General features: G+C 39.0%; 1 pseudogene; it reads left to right on the top strand.

Moving 5' to 3' along the window:
• The window catches only part of LOC100425559 (F-box/WD repeat-containing protein 2-like), a 31360-nt pseudogene that overhangs the window by 10922 nt on the left and 5956 nt on the right, over window positions 1-14482 (top strand).

Genomic DNA, 14482 nt, shown 5'->3' with positions numbered 1-14482 from the left:
CGCCTGGCCAAATTTGTCTTTTGTCTGTCTAATTTGCAGGGCCCCAGCTGGAGACCCCAGGAAGGCAGAGGGAAAAATTCTCCTCCCCTGCAGTGTGAAATGCACTAGATTGATGTAAGATGTTCATAATATGAGTATGGGTTATAAGGTGACTGTACTTTTTTTGTAACTTTTCTATAAATTGGAAACTATTCTAAAATTCCATTTTTATTTAAAAATGATGGCCAGGCACAGTGGCTGACATCTGTAATCCCAGCACTTTGGGAGGCCGAGGCACGCAGATCACGAGGTCAGGAGATCGAGACCATCCAGGCCAACATGGTGAAATCCTGTCTCTACTAAAATACAAAAAATTAGCTGGGTGTGTTGGCATGTGCCTGTAGTCCCACCTACTCAGGAGGCTGAGGCAGGGTATTGCTTGAACCTGGGAGGTGGAAGTTGCAGTGAGCCAAGTTTGCACCACTGCACTCCAGCCTGGGTGACAGAGGGAGACTCCGTCTGAAAAACAAAAAATAAATAAATAAATAAATAAAAGTAAAAATGAGATCTGGCACAATGTGAGGAGTTACTGTAATTTTAAACAAATAAACATTATGTGTGTATGAATATTTTATAGTATAATTAGCATTTCTTTGATTTATAAAACATTATCTCATATGCTTATTTTCATTTATTTATTTTTTTAAAAAATTATTCTTTTTTTTCCCAATTATGCCTTGAGGCTGCAGGGGAAAAAATGAGAAAAACTTTAATATGAACCAAAAAATTTACTGGATATCCGGCCTGGAATGCCCTTAGGGATTACCTCAACCTTTTATTGTCTTTAAGCTATTTACAACACTGGAAGGAAGTTGTAGAGAACTTCTAATTATGCAACTGTTCTTGTTTGTAGAAATGCAGATTGATTGTGTCTGATAGAATGCAATTGCCACTTCTCTGCAAATGTATTGTTCTTTTGTTAAGATGCTGTAAAAACTCTTGTTATTCTTTGAATAGAACCTTGGTGCATCTATTTGTAAATTCATTTCAGCATATGTATATGTGGTTCTTTGAGCTTTCCTTTGAACCGATTTTAAAAATCTTACTGGTTCACTCATTAGTTAGATAAAAATCTTGCCATCTGTCAATTTTATATTTGTATGAGAGCCATATTACCTTTTTTCCTTTATTCTTGAACAAGGACTTAGTGTTTTCTTTAGATATTTGTATCTTTTTATTACAAATATTATACTAGTTTTTAATTTTTCTTACAATCTTTCATGACATTCTGAAATTTAAATGCCTTTGTAATACATTTGTAACAATTTCTTCTGTGTCATTTATTCAATTGAGGAAAGCATAGAAAAAGAACTTGCCCATCCAGAGACCAGCTCTGTCTAGTATTTTATTCTAGCTATATTTTTCAGTGAATTATCTGTATCAAAGAAACCCATGCACATAGTATATACACCAATTGGTAGGGGAAAGTTCCATTATCCAACAGCAGGCCCTTGTACTACTCCTCCCCAAAGAGGCTACCACAGCTAGAAGGTACCTCTTTCAAGCTTATTTGTTTCTTTTGGAATTTAGATCCCTATTTCCAAATTAAAAACAACAACAACAACAATTATGCTGACTTTTTTTCTGCTTTCAGGTATTAAATATTGACACCGTTTACTCTGTGGCTTATTATTTTTTAATTAGGAAACATGTGATGCAATGCTTAAGAACAATAAGTCAGTTTATTTTTCCCCAATAGAAAAAATACAAGTAACTGCTTAAAGACTTGTTGTGAAGATTACCTGAAGTATAAAATATAAAAGTGATAGAGGCAGAAGGCAGAGAGGGGCAGGTTTCTGGAGTAACCAGTCCTGGGTAAATCCTCGGACTGAATTAGAATTCTCCTTCCCATTTGGCACAGTTTCCTCTGATTGATCCCCATCCTTCACCTGTTTTACATATACCTACCCTTTCCTAATTGGTTTTCTACACTACCATGCCCACCTTTGAGTGGTATCTTCACTTTAATCTCTTATGCATACTCACAAACCAGTCAGCACACACTCCCTCTTCTGAGCCAATAAAAAGCCCTAGGCTCCGCCATATGGGGAACACTCCTGCCTTCAGGTAGGGGGACCACCCCAGTGTTCCCTCCCCATTAAAAGCTGTTTCAGCGCTCAATGAAATTCCCCACCTGACTCACTCTTTGAGTGTCTGCGTGCTTAATTCTTCCTGGTTGTCAGACAAAAACCCAGATTTAGCTTGCTATGGAGGAAAAATCCTGCATCAAAAGCACTTCGGACAGTGGCAAATAGCAAACACTATATATGTATTAAGCATTATCATCTTATTACTATTTTCATTATTGCTTATTATTGTCACCCTTCCCCTCCAGCACCAGTGGTAACCATCCTCCTGGATTTGTTTTTCTTATTCCACTCGTTCTTAAAAAGTAAAATTTCCAAATATGTATCCATAAAATATCTGTCTAATTTTCTGCAGCTCACTGTTTTAGTCACCATTGTGTTTGTAAGATTCAACTATTTGACATGTGTCACTGAAATTCTTAACTTTGTTCTTTAGTATACATTGTGCACCTATGCAATCATTTATTTATTCATTATTCTGTCAGTGGTCATTGCGAGTTTTTTCCACAAACAACGCTCATTGAATCCTGGTGTCCATATAATGAGAATTTTTTTTTGGGGGGGTGGCATTTGCAGAAGTGGAATTTCAGGGCTTTGGGTATATGCATTGTGAACCCCAAATATCTGAGACAGGTCTCCGTTAATTTAGAAAGTTTATTCTGTCAAGGTTGAGGATGCACGCCTGTGACACAGCCTCAGGAGGTCCTAACAACCTGCGCCTGAGGTGGTCGGGGTACAGCTTGGTTTTATACATTTTAGGGATACATGAGACATCAATCAAATATGTGAGATATACTTTGGTTCCATCCAGAAAGCTGGGACAGCTCAAGCAGGGAGGGGGTTTCTAGGTTATAGGTAGGTGAGACACAAAGGGTTCCATTCTTTTCCGTTTCTTTTCTTTGTTTGTTTGTTTGTTTTGATGTGGAGTCTCACTCTGTTGCCCAGGCTAGACAGCAGTGGCATGATCTTGGCTCATTGCAACCTCACCTCCTAGGTTCAAGCAATTCTCCTGACTCAGCCTCCCGAGTAGCTGGGATAACAGGTGCTTGCCACCACACCCAGCTAATTTTTTTTTTTTTTTTTTTTTTTTTGAGATGGAGAATCACTCTGTCGCACAGGCTAGAGTGCAGTGGCACAACGTTGGCTCACTGCAAGCTCCGCCTCCTGGGTTCACGCCATTCTCCTGCCTCAGCCTCCCGAGTAACTGGGACTACAGGGGCCCGCCACCACATCGGGCTAATTTTTTTGTATTTTTAGTAGAGATGGGGTTTCACCATGTTAGCCAGGATGGTCTTGATCTCCTGACCTCGTGATCTGCCCACCTTGGCCTCCCAAAGTGCTGGGATTACAGGCATGAGCCACCACACCCAGCCCACACCCAGCTAATTTTTGTATTTTTTGTAGAGATGGAGTTTTGCCATGTTGACCAGGCTGCTCTCGAACTCCTGACCTCAGGTGGTCAGCCCACCTCAGCCTCCCAAAGTGCTGGGATTACAGGCGTGAGCCATCGTGCAGGGCTGCATTCTTTTCAGCTTCTGATTAGCATTTCCAAAGAAGGCAATCAGATATGCATTTATCTCAGTGAGCAGAGGGATAACTTTGAATAGAATGGGATGCAGGTTTGCCCTAAACAGTTCCCAGCTTGACTTTTCCCTTTAGCTGAGTGATTTTGGGGCCCCAAGATTTATTTTCCTTTCACAGCATCTTCAACTTTACAATATAATGCCAAACTATGAAGTGATTAAACCAATTTACAGTAAAAATATTTTATGAGAGTTCTCCACAATTCAATCAAGTGGGATAAAAAAATGAAACAGTAACTCATTGATGTTTTAATTTTAATTTTATTGATTGTTAAGGAAGTTGAAATTGTCCTATGTTTACAGTCAGTTTGAGTTTCTTCTTTTGTGAAGTGCTCTGAAGTGTTCTGAAAATGTTTCCATTGCATTGTGTCTTTCTCACTGATTCGTGTCTTATACCTATTATGCATATTGATTATTTGTCAATTACCTGCATTGCAAATGTCTTCTGGCAGTTTGTGGAAACAATTTTCATTCCCTTTTTGGTGTATTTTGGTGAACAAAAGTTTGTCATTTTATAAGCAATTTAAAAATTATTTTCCTTTTGGGCTAGAATGTTTAGTGTTTCTTTAACCATATTTAACAATCACTATACTTAGTTCAAATAACATATTCTCATACATTGAAAAATCTTTTAATTTTCTTCTAATATTTGTCTTTATCCCTCTAGAATTAATTTTATGTATGGTATGAGGTGGGGATCCAAGTTCATTCTTTTTCATTATGGTTACCTAACTTACTCAAAATCTTTTGTTGATAATTTGTCCTTTTCCCTATAATTTGAAAAGTCAGTTTTGCTTATATATGGATTCCCATTAATAAATTTTCCATATATATGTGTAACTTATTTTAAGGACTGTCTGTTCTATACAGTTCATCTATATGTCTAAATCTGCACCATTATTGCTTATAAATTAATACAGCTTTGTGATACATCTTGATACATCATCTTGTTTTATCCTTGAAGAAGCACCTGATTATCTTTAGTCCTTTGATTTTCTACATATATTTTAGAATCAGCATGTTTCCCTGTGAACGCTGTTGGGATATAGTTTGGGGTTACATTGAATTTGTAGATCAATTTGAAAAGCAGCAGAATCTTTACATGATTGAGTCTTCCTATCCATGGAAACTTTAACTACCCAATTTATCTAGTTCTTCTTTAAGTTTTTTTTTTTTTTTTTTTTTTTTGAGACGGAGTCTCGCTCTGTCACCCAGGCTGGAGTGCAGTGGCCGGATCTCAGCTCACTGCAAGCTCCGCCTCCCGGGTTCACGCCATTCTCCTGCCTCAGCCTCCCGAGCAGCTGGGACTACAGACGCCCGCCACCTCGCCCGGCTAGTTTTTTGTATTTTTTAGTAGAGACGGGGTTTCACTGTGTTACCCAGGATGGTCTCGATCTCCTGACCTCGTGATCCGCCCGTCTCGGCCTCCCAAAGTGCTGGGATTACAGGCTTGAGTCACCACGCCCGGCCTTCTTTAAGTCTTTAAATAAAATGTCTTAAGAGTCTCCTTAAAGATTTTTGCCCACCTTTGTTTAGTCAATTCCTAGTTATTCTATGTATTTTTGTAGCTCTTATTAAGGGAGGAGACCACCCCTCATATTGTCTTATGCCCAATTTCTGCCTCCAAAGAAAGAAGAAGTAAAAACTGAAAGGCAGAAATGAAATCCACAAGCAGACAGCCCAGCGCCACACCCTGGGCCTGGTAGTTAAAGATCGACCCTGACCTAATCGGTTATTTGCATTAAAAAAAGCACTGTAAGGCCGGGCGCGGTGGCTCAAGCCTGTAATCCCAGCACTTTGGGAGGCCGAGACGGGTGGATCACGAGGTCAGGAGATCGAGACCATCCTGGCTAATATGGTGAAACCCCGTCTCTACTAAAAAATACAAAAAACTAGCCGGGCGAGGTGGTGGGCGCCTGTAGTCCCAGCTACTCGGGAGGCTGAGGCAGGAGAATGGCGTAAACCCGGGAGGCGGAGCTTGCAGTGAGCTGAGATCCGGCCACTGCACTCCAGCCTGGGCGACAAAGCGAGACTCCGTCTCAAAAAAAAAAAAAAAAAAAAAAAAAAAAGCACTGTGAAGATCCCTGTCCTGTTCTGTTCCTTTCTAATTACCGGTGTATGCAGCCCCCAGTCACATACCCCCTTCTTGCTCAATCGATCACAACCCTCTCATGTGAACCCCGTTAGAACTGTGAGCCCTTAAAAGGGACAGAAATTGCTCACTCGGGGAGCTCGGTTGTTGGAGACATGAGTCTTGCTGAAGCTCCTGGCTGAATAAAGCCCTTCCTTCTCTAACTCAGTGTCTGAGGAGTTTTGTCTGCGGCTTGTCCTGCTACATTATAAATGGAATCTTTTTTAAGGTTACTTTTTCTAACTTTTTCTGCCTGGTGTATAAAAGGCAAATGATTTTAGAATTGCTCTTATATTTATATATTATTTTCTATGTACATATCATGGTTAATTTTATGTATCAACTTGACTGGTCCGTGGGGTGCCCAGACATTTGGCCAGATGGTATTCTGAGTCTGTCTGTGAGGGCACTTCTGGACGAGCTAACATTTGAATCAGTAGACTGAGTGAAGCAGATTGGTTTAATGTGGTGTAAGTGGGTATTATCCAATCAACTGAAGCTCTGAACAGAACACAAAAGGTGACCTTTTCCCGAGTAAGAAGGAACTCCTCTTGCCTTGACTGCCGGAGCTGAGACATCAGTTTTTTCTGGCTTTGGACTCAAACTGAAACATCAGCTTTGCATGGGTCTCAAGGCTACTGGCTGGACTGGAACTTACCCCATGGGCTCTCCTGATTCTTGGCTCTTTGGACTCAGACCGAAACTACACGATGGCTCTCCTGGGTCTCCTTGCCAATTGTAGATCTTGGAACCTTTCATACTTCATAACTGCATGAGCCAATTCCTTCTAATATATCTATATAATGTATCTGTCTATATAATAAATAAATAACTCTATGTACTTACATAACTCGGTATGTTACATCTATCTATCTATCTATCTATCTATCTATCTATCTATCTATCTATGTATCTATATATCTATCTATCTATCTATTCTCTGTGTCTCTGGAGAACCCTGACATAGTAAGCAATCATATCACCTGCAAATGATGAAAGCTATGTATTTTCCAAATCAATCTTTCACTGACTAGTGCCCCCTAGAGGGAATGATAATTGGAATTATTATCTTGCTCTGATTTTAAAGGAAGTAGATACTTCAAATAATTCATCATGGAGTGCAATATTTTCTGTAGGCTTTTAGTAGATAACTTCATCAGTTTAAAGAAGATCCTTAGATTATGAACCATTTAAAATTATGAATGAATATTAGATGTTATCAAATGCTTTTTCTGCATCCATTTAGATAATCATGTTTTTCCTTTAATCTGTTAATGCAGTGAATTACATTAATAGATTTCCTAAGTCATTAATCTGCTAAAGTGCATTTCTGGGACAAACCAGACTTGGTGATGACATTTTATGTATTTCAGTGTGCAAATATTGGACTAGGATTTTTGTATCCATATTCCTTATTTTGACCTGTAATTTTATTACTTGTACTAAGTATTAGCCTCACAAAAGGCATTGTCAGATGTTTTCTTTTCTTCTATTCTGAAATTGTTTGTGAAAAAATATATTTTGTTGCAGCACATGATTCTGTATTGTGGATTAGTTTGATAGTATGTGGAAAGCATCTTGGTTTGTGTGGGATTTTCCCCCCAGCATATTAATATTTTACACTCAAAGTAAGAGGATCTGAATGCAGGCAAAACAACACAGCTGAGAGTACAACTTGAGAATATGGGGCTGTGCCTGTTGTAGCTTTGACTCACAGTCTCTCTCAGCTTAGTGTGACCCCTTGTTCTCTCACAAACACTTCTGTTTGGTCTTCATAACTCAGTGGCATTAACCCTTCAACATATCCTTTCCCTCCAACATACTTTCATCTTTCTTAAAAGGTCAAGTTCTCAGTTTATTATAGTATGTATGTATAGATATGCACATATGTACTTATGTTTTTAACAATTTATTATGCCCTTTTAACTTTGCTGTTATTTTTCATTAGGATTGTGGTTTTCACTGGTGTTCTGGTTCCAAACCTCCTTATGTTTTGAATAGTCTGTTACAATCCTATTATTCCAATACCTCTGTTTATGTTTTGTCTGCAGTACAACACAAGAATTTTCAGAAATACCTATACTGTGGTCTAGCAGAAACACCTTATTCATTCCTTGATTATTTTGTGGCATTTGTCTGAGCCTGGATCTCCACTTGCTGTCCCCTCTGCTTGGTAGCCATCAACATTTCTTTTTTTCACACATTTCTTCTAGTCTCTGCCCAAGTATTTCCTACCATAAAGGCCTTCTATATACCGAACTTGACATCCACATGCAAAAGGATGAAGTTGGATCCCTACCTCACATCATATACAAAAATTAACTCCACATGGATCAAAGACCTAAATATGAGAGCTAAAGCAATAGAAAACTATATAGGTGGTGGTTCCCCAACACTGTGAATGCCCTATGATTATAGAATGGAAAACTACAACAACCAATCAGGCAGGAGTACTCATGGCCAAGCCCTTTTAGGAATAAAGATTTGGGTAGCCCCACCACGTTAAGATACATGACCAGCTGAAGTGTGTGCTAAGGGCAACAGGAATATGGAATAGGTAGTGGAAGAAGATAGTAATAAGTACTACCTATGACTACATGACCAGTGATAGAAATGAGGACTGTACTTGAGTATTTTTTCCTTGTTTGGTTATGAATGTGTTTTGATAATATTTCTTCCCTATCTTATCCCTCATCATGTAACATACAATGTGTTGACTTTATGTCATAGTATTTAAGTATGGTTAACTTTACATCACAGTATTTAAGTTAATGGACATCAAGCAGAAGAGCAAACATCACCTAAAGACTTTTCATCTTCTGGGGAAAGGATTAGTGCACTTTCAGTTGTATGCAGGGATTTAACATGTTAGGCAGAAGTATGACCTTTAGTTGTCTTGATTTGGAGATTAAGTATGGTTTAAGTGCTACATATGCATGCCAAGTTGACAAGGGGTAGACTTCTGATGATTAATTCTATGTGTCAACTTGTCTAGCCCAGAATACTGATATTTAGTTAAATATTATTTGAGATGTGTCTGTGACAGTGTTTTTGGATGATATTTACATTTAAAACAGTGGGCTTCAAGTAAAGCAGATTGCCTTCCATAATGTGGGTGAGCCTCATCCAATCAGTTGAAGGCTGAATAGAACAAAAAACAGACCTCACCAGAGCAAGAAGGAATTCTGCCAGCAGATGGCCTTCAGACTTGAATGGCAACACTGACTCTTCCTGGGGATCCAGACTGCCAGACTGGCTAACCTCCATAATCACACAAGCCAATTCCTTAAAACAAACTCCTCTCTCTCTCTCTCTCTCTCTCTGTCTGTCTGTCTGTGTGTGTGTGTAAGAGTTCTGTACAAATTTTAAATGTTAGGCCCTTATCAGATGTATAGAATGTATCAAATGTTTAAAAATATTTTCTACTGTTCTCTAGTTTCCTTTTTTAGTTTCTTGATAGTTTTCTTTGATGGCAAAAGTTTTAAATTTTGTTTTTAATTTGCTTGGTTTAATTAAAAGTTTCCAATTTATTTCTTTCAGTGTTTGTGCTTTTCATACCATATCTAAGAAATTGTTGTCTAATCCAAGGGTATAATGATTTACATCTATGTTTTACTCTAAGAGTTCTATACTTTTAAATCTTACATTGAAGTCTGAACCATTTTGATTAAATTTTGTGTATGATGTGAGGGAACAGTCCAGATTCATATTTTTGCATGTATATCCAGTTATCCCAGCACCAGTTGTTAAGAGACCATTTTTTTCCACATTAAATGGTTTCACCACCCTTGTCAAAAATCAATTGGCTGTAGGTTTTGATTCCTTCCTTGAAAATCAATTGACTGTAAATGTGTTAGAATATATTTTTGGACTCCTAATTTTATTCCGTTGATCTAGATATCCTTATGCCCATGCCACACTGTTTTGATCAGGGCCCCTTGCAATTCCATATATATGTGAAGATTGGCTTTGCCATTTCTGAAAAATATTAAATCTTCCAATCCATGAACACAGGATATCTTTCTACTTATTTTTTCTTTAATTTATTTCAGCCTTGTTTTATAGTTATTAGTGCCCAAGTCTCTCACTTTCTTGGTGAAATTTATTGCTAAGTATTTTATTCTTTTGAATACTGTTGTGAAAGGAATTTGTTTTTAATTTACTTTTGAACTTAATTTAATTTACTTTAATGTAATTTACTTTATTTTATTTTATTTTGAGATGGAGTCTTGCTCTGTCGCCCAGGCTGGAGTGCAGTGGCCGGATCTCAGCTCACTGCAAGCTCCGCCTCCCGGATTCACGCCATTCTCCTGCCTCAGCCTCCCGAGTAGCTGGGACCACAGGCGCCCGCCACCTCGCCCAGCTAATTTTTTGTATTTTTTAGTAGAGACGGGGTTTCACCGTGTTAGCCAGGATGGTCTCGATCTCCTGACCTCGTGATCCACCTGTCTCGGCCTCCCAAAGTGCTGGGATTACAGGCTTGAGCCACCGCGCCCGGCCCTTAATTTTTTATTTACTTTTTTTTTTCTTTTTTTTTTTTTTTGAGACTGAATCTCGCTCTGTCACCCAGGCTGGAGTGCAGTGGCGCCATCTCGGCTCACTGCAAGCTCCGCCTCCCGGGTTCCCGCCATTCTCCTGCCTCAGCCTCCCGGGTAGCTGGGAATACAGGCCCCGCCACCACGCCAGGCTAATTTTTTGTATTTTTAATAGAGACCGAGTTTCACCGTGTTAGCCAGGATGGTCTCAATCTCCTGACCTTGTGATCTGCCCGCCTCGGCCTCCCAAAGTGCTGGGATTACAGGCGTGAGCCACTGCACCTGGCCTTTTTATTTACTTTTGAGCTTATTGCTAATGTATAGAAATATAACTTATTTTCATATATTGATCCAATACCCTGCAAATTTGATGAATTAATTTATTAGCTGTAGCAGGATTTTTTTTGTACATTCTTTGTGATTTTCCAAATAAAGGATCATGTCATCTCTGAATAGATAGTTTTACTTCTTCTTTTCCAGTGTACATGTCTTTTATTTCTTTTTCTGGCCTAATTGCTCTGACAGGAATTTCTGGTACAATGTTGAATAGCAGTGGGGAAAGTGGCATTCTTGTGTTGCTCCTGATTTTAGGGGGAAAGCTTTCATCTTTTATCATTGAGTATGTTAGCCACAAGTTTTTCATAAATTCCCTTTACTGTGTTGAATGAGTCCCTTTTTTATTCCTAGTTTTCTGAGTGTTTTTATTCTAAAAGTATATTCAATTTTTAAAAAATGCTTTTCCTGCATTGATTAAGATTGATTGAGATGCTCATGTGACTTTTTTCCTTCATTCTAGTAATGTGGTGAGTTATAGTGATTGATTTTCATATGTTGAACCACCTCTGCATTTCTGAGATTAATCTCACATGCTCATGGTGCATAATCCTTTTTATATGCTGCTGGATTCAGTTTTCTAGTATTGTGTTGATGATTTTTTGCATCTATATTCATAAGTGATACTGATCTATAGTTTACTTGTATATCTTTGTCTGGCTTGGTACCAGGTTAATGCGGACCTCATATGTAGAATGGCTGAGGAAGCGTTCTCTCTTCTTTTGTTGTTGTTCTGGTGTTTTTTATTTTGTTTTGTTTTGTTTTGAAGAGTTTGAGAAGGATGGGTGTTAATTCTTCTTTAACTGTTCGCTAGAACTCACCCAGTGAAACAAAGGTTTTTCCTTTTTTGGGAGATTTTTGATTACTGATAACAATCTGTTGTCAGTCTGTTAAGATTTTCTTTCTTTTTTGAGACGGAGTCTCACACTGCGCTCCAGGCTGGAGTGCAGTGGCGTGATCTCAACTAACTGCAAGCTCTGCCTTCTGTGCTTACGCCATTCTCCTGCCTCAGACTACCGAGTAGCTGGGACTACAGGTGCCCGCCACCAAGCCCGGCTAATTTTTTGTATTTTTAGTAGAGACGGGGTTTCACCGTGTTAGCCAGGATGGTCTCGATCTCCTGGCCTCATGATCTGCCCCCCTCGGCCTCCCAAAGTGCTGGGATTACGGGCGTGAGCCACCGCGCCCTGCTAGGTCTGTTAAGATTTTCTATTTTCTTCTTGAGTCAGTTTGGTAGTTTGTGTGTTCCCAGGAATGCGTTCATTTCTTCTAGGTTATCTAATTTGTTAGCATACAATTGTTTGTAGTATTCTCTTATAACTATTTTTATTCCTCTATGGTCAGTAATAATGTCCCCACTTTTATTTCCAACTTTTAGCACTGGGGGAGCACCGAATTAGGTAAAATGAAGATCTACCTTTCAAGTAGGATCTTCCAGCGAGCCATCACATGGGTCTGACAGTGACAACTTTGCAGCCTTATGTTTTAGGGGAGTCTCATAAGCAACATTAAACTAGATTTGGTTTCACAAAAACTTGAAATTTTTGTCTCTTAACTGAAACATTTAGCAGAATTACATTTATTTGAGTTACTAAGATACTTCAGTTTAGTTCTCACATCTTACTTTTTACTTTCTAATTGTCATACTTTTTTATGTTTTAAAATATTTGTGAAAAGTAACACATAAATTCTTTTTAAAATGCAAGACCAAGACTGTTCAGTGTAACAGAAGAGTGTAAATAAAACACCCGCATAACCCCTCACAACCCATAGGCACTCTCACGAGTCACCTGCCAGTCATGATCCTTCTTTGCATTTCTTTGTGTTTTTACTACTGAGGTGTGCATCTCTAAACACTGTGATTTACTTTGCCTGTTTATGGATACTATGCAAAATGGAATTACAGTATGTGTATTCAATTATATGGAAGATTAATCTGTGCTATTATGTGTCATTTTGGCTCACTCCTTTTTCTATATAATATTCCATTTCAGTGCATGGAATACCACAAGTTATTTATTCATTCTACAATGTACCTTTGATTTGTTCCATTTTTTTCTCCAATAAATAACAGTACCTTGAATGTTCCTATGCATATATCTGTGCATTCATTTCTCTAGGGAATATACCTACAAATACATGCTGAGACCTAGGGCATGTAGAAAGATCTTCGACTTTAGTAAATAATTCAAGACTGTGTTCTTGCAAATTGCACTAATTTACCCTCCTACTGGCAGTGTATGAGGGTTCCTATTTTTCATCACCCTTAACACAGGGAATTTTGAATCTTTTCAATTTTAGCCTTTCTTCTGGATAGTTCATTGTGGTTTTAATCTATATTTCCCTAATTTTTAATGAGGCTAAATATATTTCATTTTGTTATTGATATTTTGATACCGTTTTTTGTGAACTGACTGCTCAAATCTTTTACCCATTTTTCTAATGTGTAATTTGTGTTTTTATTATTGATTCCTAGAAGTTCAGTCTGCATTCTGAAGATGAGCGCTTCGTTGGTTATATGGGTTGTAAATACCTTCTCCCACTTGGTGGCTTTGCCTTTTCACTCTCTTTATAGTGTCTTTTCCTCTTGTTTTGTTTTCTAGAAAAGTAGTGTTATGAACTCTTATAAACCTATCATCTAGCGTTGATCATTATCAACACTTCATCCTCATCCTTATGCTGTCTGTAAGACAGTTCTTAATTTTAGGGTTATCAAATGTATAGTTCCTTTCTTTTATGATTAGTATTATTTGTGTGTGTTCAGTTTAAGATATCTTTCCCTAAGGTCATGAAATACTCTCACCTACAATCTTTGACCTATTTATTGGTTTGTGATGTGGTTTACCTCTGTTCCCCATGCAAATCTCATGTTGAAATGTGATCCCGAGTATTGGAGGTGGGGCCAGGTGGGAGGTGATTGGATCACGAGGGCCGACTTCCGCCTTGCTGTTCTCACGATAGTGAGTGAGCTCTCACAAGGTCTGGATGTTTAAACATGTGTAGCACTTCTCCCTTCTCTCTCTTCCTCTTGCTCTGGGCACGTGAAGACATGCCTGCTTCTCCTTCCCCTTCTGCCATGATTTTAAGTTTCCTGAGGTCTCCCCAGCTGTGTTTCCTGTAGAGCATGTGGAACTGTGACTCAATCAAACCTTTTTTCTTCATAAATTATCTAATCTCAGGTAGTTCTTTACAGCAGTGTGAGAACAGACTAAGACAGTTTGCATTTCCCGTTTAGGTAAATAACGCATCTGAATTGGTTTTGGTGTGTGGAATGAGGTAGGGGTGTAGTTCCATTTATTTTCATAGGGGCACCCAATTTTCCCACTTCATTGATTGAAAAGACTGTCTTTTACCCACAACTCTGTAGTGTCATCAGTCCCAGTCTTTTTCTCTTGCTGTGTGTATGTGTGTGTGTGTGTGCGCGCGTGCATGTGTGCGTGTGTGTGTGTGTGTGTGAGCGTGTGTGCTGCTGTGGCCTCCAGCTGGCCCTCCAGAGCCCTGTCTCAGGCTTCGTGGCTGGGGTCGTTGGGGATCCTGAGCTAAACTGATGCTGATCACGACAATCCCGCTCACACAACTGCCCAGGGGCTTCCATCCCCAGCGGAGCCCACGAGGCTGACTCTGGCTGTTGCCTGCGATGGTGTCCGTGCCACAGTGGCAGAGGTCGACAGTTATGACAGAGGGGCAAAGCCGAAAATGTTTACTCTCGGGTTTTCTATTGCTGCTGTAACAGTTGCCACAAACTTAGTTCATGAAAACAATGCAAATTTATTC

Source organism: Macaca mulatta, chromosome 6 (genome assembly GCF_049350105.2).
Source record: "Macaca mulatta isolate MMU2019108-1 chromosome 6, T2T-MMU8v2.0, whole genome shotgun sequence".
Classification (NCBI taxonomy): Eukaryota; Metazoa; Chordata; class Mammalia; order Primates; family Cercopithecidae; genus Macaca; species Macaca mulatta.
Note: the sequence above shows the minus strand (reverse complement) of the source record. Positions and strands in the feature narration are given on the sequence as shown.